The sequence below is a fragment of the Morone saxatilis genome, unplaced genomic scaffold (genome assembly GCF_004916995.1).
Source record: "Morone saxatilis isolate NCDOM2014 unplaced genomic scaffold, NCSU_SB_2.0 Contig16, whole genome shotgun sequence".
Lineage (NCBI taxonomy): Eukaryota > Metazoa > Chordata > Actinopteri > Moronidae > Morone > Morone saxatilis.
In genome coordinates, this window is record NW_023339718.1 from 22,815,797 (window position 1) to 22,824,626 (window position 8,830).

The window sequence follows — 8,830 nt, forward strand, 5'->3', positions numbered from 1 at the left end:
AAAGAATATGTAAAGTATAATTGCATGTACTTAAAGTAATAGTACAACATTTTTAAAAATGTGTTTGTTTTCTTTCTTGCCAAGAATTAGATGAGAAGATTAACACCACTCAGGTTAATATGGAATTACATGTCTGAGTCTTAATATTGACCAGTGTTACAAGGGGTGGTCACACTCTGACCCGGAGTCATTTCTGCTGACAGGCTGCTCTGCTATGCGGCCCTGTCACTCAACCTTCAGCACCAACAATGGCAGAAATTCCACTGTGTTTGTTTGGTTAAGGACAGAGCTCTCTGAAACCCCTGAACCTCCTCAGGATCCACAGCAGCCTCACTCACCCTGAGAATGAAGCCGGTGTCAGCCATAACCCAGACAGCAGGAGTAAAGTTCAACCACCATCTCAAGAATAGGCAGTCCCATTTAGCAATTGTGTCTCTTCTGTCCCTCCACAATGGAGCAAACAAGCTAAATCCACCTTGAAATGCACTTAGTAGAACATGTCAACATGTCAGGGTGCGCTCGGTTCTTCGCTCTTTCTTAATCCAGCCCATTGAACGCTGACAGTTGTCTGACTCAGACATTCACAAGGCCTTTGTGACTTTAGGTCTTGAGCTCTAGCAGCCCCGCTGGAAGAGCAGAACCCTAAGACACACGTTAAAACACACATACTGGGTATACAGCCCCACAACCGGAGCAAAAGCCTCAGGAGGAGGAGAAACCGATACATACCTTGTGTAAACATTAGCGAAAAAATGACGCTAGGAACAGAAAAGGCTCAACCTAGGCGAGGATTATCCCTGAGAAATGAATAGGGGCCAATTATGACTGCTCTGTTGTACTGCCAGTATCTGGCTCAAGAGCTGTCAGCCTGAGATGCCTGCAGGGCCTGGAGGGGGGTGTGGTGGCTAGGGTCTTCAGGAGGCTTGATGTAGAAAAAAAAGGGGATCTCAGACTGGTAAGCCAAGGTGAATCTCCTAACTAGACTTAGGTGCTTTCTCCCTCATCTGGCCTCCCAAGTTCAAGACAATTAGCTCAAAGAACCCACTGAAGCCATGCACTAAGCCTAATGGTAGGCTCACAAAAACAACCATGGGAAAAAGGGTGTTGAGATGAGCTGGTGTGATTTCCTTTCATTTGCTCTATGAATATACACAGTTTACAGTAACCGCCACTACTTCTGTGGGCACTCCCCGGTCCAAAGGCACATTTTAATCTTGACACTGGATTGTCACTCTGCCTGCAGTCTGAATACTCCCCAACAGGAATGTCAAGGTTCTCTTGATTGTTTCAACGATCTAAAGACTACATATTTGATCTTGCTACAACTGTAGCTTCTAGAAAGATTCAGTTTCCGAGTTGCCTCCCTTCTCGACTTCTCATTCAACCACAAACATTGAGGAAAGAGTCGCAGAGGTCAGTTCTTGTCAGAGTGGCGTCCTGTTGGTAGCCCGGTAGAGGTGAGGGCCTGTGAAATGAGCTTATCTGACCCCAGATAAGAACAGGATACCCTCAGGAATGGTCTAAACTCAATACACATGTGTCCTTTATCTGAGAAGAAGTGGGTGTTTGAAAAGGAGTTAGATCTAGCGCTGCGGTTAGGCCGGGTCTATCTCAACCGGTCCAACCGACCACAGCCTTACATAGAACACCAGTGCCTGTGGCCAACAGTAACAAGGATGTGCTACAATGTCATAGTTTGTGGTTCCGATCTCCAGACGTCACTAAGAGAGCTATTACGATCAGCAACCTCAACTCCTAAATCATTTAGTCAGGTCTGTTGCCACACAGGAAGCCGTCTTATTACCTCTGGAAGCTGTACAGAGATTAACTGAGCTGATGTTTGATGACGGCATACAACAAAGGACCAGTGTTTGTGTGTGTACACATGCCAAACCACACCAACTGGGACAATAGCAGTCTGCTTGCAAAAGCGACACAACACACTGATGTTTGGATCTAAACAAGACTTGTCTGGCAATCTGTATTTGGACTGCGGAATTCTGATTATGTTGTTGCACCTCTAACAAACTCTTAATCACTGTCTGTTTGATCAGCTAAACTTTTTTCATCAAAACAGATGACATGTAGATTAATTGCTCAATTAATTCCATAGTTGTTCAGTACTGCATTGCTTTGTGGTTGTTTTGTAGGCACTGGAATGAAACATTGCAGCAGGGTTTAAACCTGGCTTAGATAAGTCTAAGAAACTGAATCTTAAGAGGAATCTTCTAAAATTTCCTCTACAACAAGTCAAAGTCTTTTATTTGTATTCAAATACCCTGAAGCAAAAATATGTATTTCAAGTACATGTGAAATCATGTATGTGGACTATGGTAATACAGTGCAAATACTTTAGACCGACAAAGCTTTACATTTTACTGTAGGTTGGCAACAACCACGGCCTACAGTGTGTCAAACTGTGATGTTAAAGTGTGTTGCAGTTTGACTTCCTGTTCATGATCAGTACCAAAGAACTGCTTGATTTATTGTAAAACTGGTTAAGTTAACTCTGGAAGCCAGCTTTGATAGCAACAGGATAGTCTGAAGGGATTAAGGACTAGATGGGAGTTTCCATTATGTGAGTATGTGAATTATGTTTTATGAAACAAAATTTTCTTTAAGTAAGCATGGCGTATTTGATTATGTTCCTTTATGAAACAAAAAATGTGATGATGTATAATAAAATTATAGCCGCTTGTAAAAGTAAAAGTATTTATCAAATATCTGCTTTTGTCTGAATTTGAAAGACATGGGTTTTAACATTCATAACTCTACACTGATCAAACCCTGGTAATGATGGAGATAATCAACCTAACAAAGTAACAAACTACTTCATTACACCCCCCAAACGTTTTTCCAAAACACTAGCAGAGTGAGCATCATTATAAACACCAACTTGACAGTTTCCTTCTGAATGTGTCTGCTCTGGGGCTCTGGTGTTATCAGTCTGAGTCACATCACATAAATCAAAGTACCTTCCAAAACATCTGGCTGGAACTGCATGGGACTGAGCTCAGCGTGTAACCAGCGCAGATTGCAATTACTGCTGCTGGTCCCTGTTCATAAACATGCATATAGTCAGAATACACACAGGCTGAGCTGCAGAGACGGTCTTGTTATGTGATGCCGAGGGACTGCATGCTGGGATCGCCCTCTGGCTCCTGTCGATGCCTCTCTGATTGATTCTGTCTCTGCTGTTTAGCCAATAAAAGCTCTGTGTGGTGGGACGAGGGGCTTGTGAATGAATCACACACACACACACTCTCTGCATGCAGTGTGTATCTGCTAGCTTTGCTTCTGGAGCTCACAGTTATGCCTGCCTGTGTTTATTTGTTGGTCACTGATCTGATGAGAGATGGCTTTCGTGGTATGTTTTGTGTGTCTGTGTGTGTGTGTGTGTGTGTGTGTGTGTATGAGGTGGTTTGTGCGGGGGCAGGTGGAAATTTGTGAATGCGTGGGTGTGTCGGCAACATGAGCTCTCTTGCATACGTCCTGTATTTGAATGTCCACACACACTGCCTGTTTAAATGGCATGGTGTGGGTATACTGTAAGCCTGCATTCAGTACACATTAGCGTTCCCTAAAAATAAAGCTGTGGAGAGCTATACCTCTGCTCTGTCTTTCCAAAACAAATTCAACATTTTCAGACAGTTCTATAACAGAAGTGTGACTGTCACAGCAAAGCTATGGTACACACACACACACACACAGACCAATGTATATATAGCCAGCTCAGTAATTAGCCCTCACAAAGTAACCTTTGGCCTGAATGTTATCCTGTATGACAAATGAAGTTGCAGCAGCAACATGAAGAGTGGTCATTAGTGTATGTCGAGGCGTATACTGGAAGAGGAGGCATGGCATGCGTATCAACTCACTCATCTGGGTTCTGTCCACCAAATGGCATTTTTAGACTGTCTTTATCTTTGTTCCTTTTGCGTGCAAATGGCACAAAGATGACCACAGCCTTCAGATGATAAAGTGCTGGGTAGTGGCAAAAATGGACGCTTTGATGCAAACCTGATGTAAAGAGCTATTGTTGCCATGTACCAAACATTGTCTTTAAAAATAAAAAAGAAATTCAAAAATCTTTTTCAATTAATTTTAACATCAAAGAAAGAAAGACTAACCACATGCCAAAACATAGCTCTAGAACAATTTAAAACTAATTAGTAGTTATTTAAATGATTATTATTATTTGATTCCTTGTCAAGAGTTAAATGATTGATACCATTCTCATACTGTATGTGGACTAAGACAGACTGGTCAGTAGTCAGGAGGTGATTAACTCAATTTAGCTTAAAATCTGGAAGCAGGGTAAAATTATTAGCCCGCTCTTTCCATAACCTTGTCGTTTTTACATTTAAGTTCTTGTTTAAGTGGAATAAACACAATGTATTATTTAATTAAGTCTTTAATCAATCAATTAATTTGTAATATTTAGAGGTGTTGTGGTGTTTTAAACTTTACACAGAGCCAAGCTGTTTTCCCCTAATTCCATGCTACGCTAAGCTAATCATCTCCTGGCTCCAGCTCCATACTTTAATGCTGCAGTGTTGATGCATTGTGGCAGAAAGGCAAGAACAGGACAACATCCTATTATTCCAGCTTTTTGACAGCCACGCATTATTCCAAGATTGACCCCCACTGCTAGCATTGTTGTCACACTGTTTAAATAACCTAAATTAGCTACTTTTGCTGTGTAACATAATTGGAGCGGTTGTTAATGTGAATGTTAAGTGAAACTTTTATTTATATCTAACTAATGATGGTGGCTTTGCAAGAATTTTGCCATCAGTTTGTTGACACTTTCCCGAATGGAAGATAAAGTAGCTGTCTTGGAATTACAGCAAGGAAGATGACAATCTAATTACGAAGACTTGAGAAAGACAGTGAATAGGTGCATTTCCTGAAAAGTCAAACTCTTACTGCTTAAGTGCAACTGGAAGACAAAGACATTTTTGTACAAAAAACATAGAAATTGTGTGTTATCTCCAGATATTTTCATGTATGCATCAGTGCCATTAACCAAAGATGAGTAAATACTCATTCTACAACCACCATAGAGTATATATGCCATTAAACAAGGTATTGGGAGCAAATTGAATAGCTTGCATGTGACACTGAGACAAATTGTTTCATCACGTTACATGTATGTGTATTGAGTGTATTAGTATAAAGGTCAACTGATGAAGAGGATAAACCTTTAAACATGCTTACTCCTGACTGTAATATCAGGGGTCAGAGATAATAATTTCTGCTTAATACTCCCAGTGGACACAACCATGAGAAACAGCTCTATCACTGAAGAGGAGTTTCAAAAAGAACTGATAAGAATATTAACTTTAGACACTGGGTGCCTCCCCTTCTTCACTATTCCAAGGGAGGATGGTTCAGCGGTGCTGATAGTGCCTGTGCATCAGTCTTTCACCTTCCTGCTACACACTGATTCATTAAACTTGTATTTTGTTCTATTGCTCAAAGTGACAGGCAGGCCAGTCACTCCTCACCCTCCCTGAGATCTCTCCATTCACACCTGCAAAGATGCCCAAGTAAAACATGAGCTGGGGAGGCCTCACCATCACATGTTATGATGCTTGCACATTCAACACATACTCCCATACACAGTATTTTCTCCTTCTGTTCTGATAACTTTATGCATACCCGTCCACTCACATGCAGAAAGTTCAGGGCGATGTAAAGTTGCACATACACATTCATTCTTGTGTCCAACTGGTAGAAAAGTGCCATACTTGAGGGGACCTTCAAAGGAGAATCCATCCTGTTTTGTTCATTGGTGGTGATTTTTCTTAATCACATAACACCTAAAACATCATCATGTTTCCTCTTTAACTTGCTAGAAGATTACTGTATCAAAAACATTAACACTACAGTTTTTGCTGTCAGTCCCCGAGGATAACACTCATCAGATACATTTTACACCCATTTTAATACCTTCAGTCACCCAGAATTGAATGCAGTGACAGACATATTGGGTTCAGAGCGAGGGGTATGTCTGCAAACCTTTTTTGTATCCACAGACTTGTTCGTCCTTGCTTAAACTTCATACCACTTCACTGAATATTACCAAAAGCAACATTAATGAGGCCTCTGTGCTACTGATGTCTCGCAGTAAACCCGACAGTGTTATGCAATATCAATGCCTGTCTTACTGCTGTAATGTAATTGATTAAGTTCAAAGTTTACAGTAAACTGGATGTCAGGTGTGTGTTAGCTTCAACAAAGGTTTGAAAATCCCATTCTTTGTGCGAACTATCAATGAAGCATGGAAATGTAAGAACCAGGTTCTTCAACACTCACTAATTAACATAAAATCAGTAGGAAATACAAAATGTATAAACAACAATTTGGACTGAGCTAATCTACCTATTTCAGTCCGTTTCTATTCTCCCACTGTTGCTAAGCTAACCGGCTACTTCATATTTAGTTCACAGATATGAGAGTGGTATTGAACTTCTCATCTAACTCTTTTCAGCAAAGACAATCAGTGAATTGTTACCTGAAGTATCACACTATTCCTTTAAAGGACTTTTAAGACTCCTTTCAAGACTTCTGCATGAATAAAGGTCCAACATACTGTTTAATATTGAATATTTTTTGTCTGGTATGTAATTAGTTAGGTTTCACATTTAGAAACCCAGTAGAGAAGTATTGTGTGCGCTATATGATTGTATAGCTTATGTTGCTTTAATGCCCTGTTATGTCAGTAAAGAAAATTCCTCCTGCTCATCGTGCTCTTCTCTTGGTACAGTAGCTCTCTGTGTCCACACTATGTATTCATTACTTTACGGTCTGTCTCGGGGGACTTAAAAGCACTGTCTAGTGTTCCTCCCTGGAGTTTTGCCCTCCATGGTGTACAGTGCAGTACCTCTCCATGATGAGAGAGGAGCCTGGTAGCACGTCCATCTATTTCCATCTCTCTGTGGTCTGGCTGCTGCTCAGGCTGACCCACAGCCTTTCTAATTTGGTGATGAGCTGTAAAGTGACCTGCCTGCCCCCACGGCCGGGCGGCTGGAGCGAGAGTGGGATTCCAGGGATTTCCTTACCAGGCAGTCTCTTGGGTTGGATGGATGATACTGTATACACACCCCAACCCTGTCACACACACCCCGGACCTCTCCCTCTCCTCTTCCTCCTCGGACCCACGGGGAGACCAAGGCTCCAGCTCTCAAGTGCACCCTGGCATTGTCCCGTACACCCTCCCTGCCCCTGGGTAAACTGAGATGCCAGGAATAATTGATGATGATGTAGGCCATGGTATCTGTCCAGGCAGGGCAGCAGACACTTTCTCCCACCTCCTGCTGAGGGGTTACCCTCCTGCCACCTCCATTTGCACTAATTGGTTTAAACTCACTGCTGCTCTACAACTGAGACTCACCCTTTTCATGTATGTCATTAAGTGCTTATGTATTTCATCTAGCTCATTAGTAAATTAGATATAGCCTACTGATAATCCTCCTCCACTCTCTATCCAAAATATTGTGTGTCTCGTTTAGCAGCATTAGGTATTATGGTATGTCTAAGAGGTGAGAATGTAATTTTAGTGGTTTAACGTAGATTAAAATGAATGCACTGCGTCAGAGGCTATGTGTGTCCCCCGATGAAGGCTTCATAGGACAAAATGTTACCATTTACTTGTCCAAATAAATTCGGGTGTATGTGGGGTATTTTCTCTCCCTGTTTTTTAAAGTTAAATGAGTCTCTGACCCACTGTGCTGTACACGCTATGCACCTTCTCCCACTGAGCCACCTGTATTCCTTATTGTTTCATTTCGGAGTGCAACAGGGGGACTGGCTGACTCTAATCCACGGCCACAGAAGAGGTTTAAAACACTCTGGTTTCATCTAATCTTCCAGCTCAGACCTAGCCGAGCTTGAAACCCGCTTTCTCCATGATAGGAATGGACAAATAAAGGTCTCTCCCAGCACTCGTATGAAAGGGGCCTGTGTGCTCTGTGGATTAGGGCCCGGTGTTTTCTCTGTCTCTCTTTCTCCATTAGACTGAAAAGGATGAAAAAAAAGACTCTCCTGTTCATGCAGTATTGTAAGGCTTTGCAAGTTGTATAGTTATCTTTCAGTTCTGATGTTTTTTTTTTAGTTCGTTAGTGTTTAGTAGCCCATTATAGAAGTAGTAGGATTCTTTGTCAATCATATCATAAAAATATTTTAATTATATATCAGAGCGCTGAGCTCCTATCTGTTTATCCAAACTAAACCTAACCATTGGTTTTTGTTTATCCAGCCTATTCAATATTTTCATAGCTTCATTTTTAATCTCTGCAAAGTGAAACCTCACAATAGAAATACGCTGGCGCTCAGATCCTTAAACATGTAGTGAACGCACACAAACGGGCAGGCAGTCATAACAGGAGTATGTGTGTGTGTGTGTGTGTGTGTGAGAGAGAGAGAGAGAGATATGACTCTTTTGTACAGGCACTTCCATGGGCAGCTCATCGGCTGTAAATAGAGGTCCTTCAGCTCCGGCGCATGTTTTGTAACCCTTCCTCTAAAGATGGCTTTCTCTCTCTGACTACTGTCAACACAGCGGTGTCTCACTGAAATGGTATTTTGTGAAGTTTCGTTAAAGCTTCTTGTTTTTTTGTAACTAGTGACCTTACTGTACCCCGCGTTACCGCCTGTCATTCAGTAACACCATAGTGTAGCTGCTAGCTTGTTGCTAACCGTACTGTAAATAACATGCGACTGACGATTTAACTTAAGTATACTTAACTTATACTTTTCTGTTTTCAGCCCAACATTTCATTCAAATGCTTTCGCCTCAGAACTACGGAAGCCTTAAAGGGCCATG

At 41.6% G+C, this 8,830-nt stretch overlaps 1 protein-coding gene across 1 annotated transcript in view; it reads left to right on the forward strand.

Moving 5' to 3' along the window:
* Positions 1 to 8,494: 8,494 nt before the first annotated feature.
* Positions 8,495 to 8,830, forward strand: part of gnb1l (guanine nucleotide binding protein (G protein), beta polypeptide 1-like) — a 29,254-nt gene continuing 28,918 nt past the window's right edge. Inside the window, exon 1 of the mRNA XM_035658936.1 lies at positions 8,495 to 8,584. The gene's annotated coding sequence lies outside the window, so the exon portion shown is untranslated. The remainder of the gene's footprint in view (positions 8,585 to 8,830) is intronic.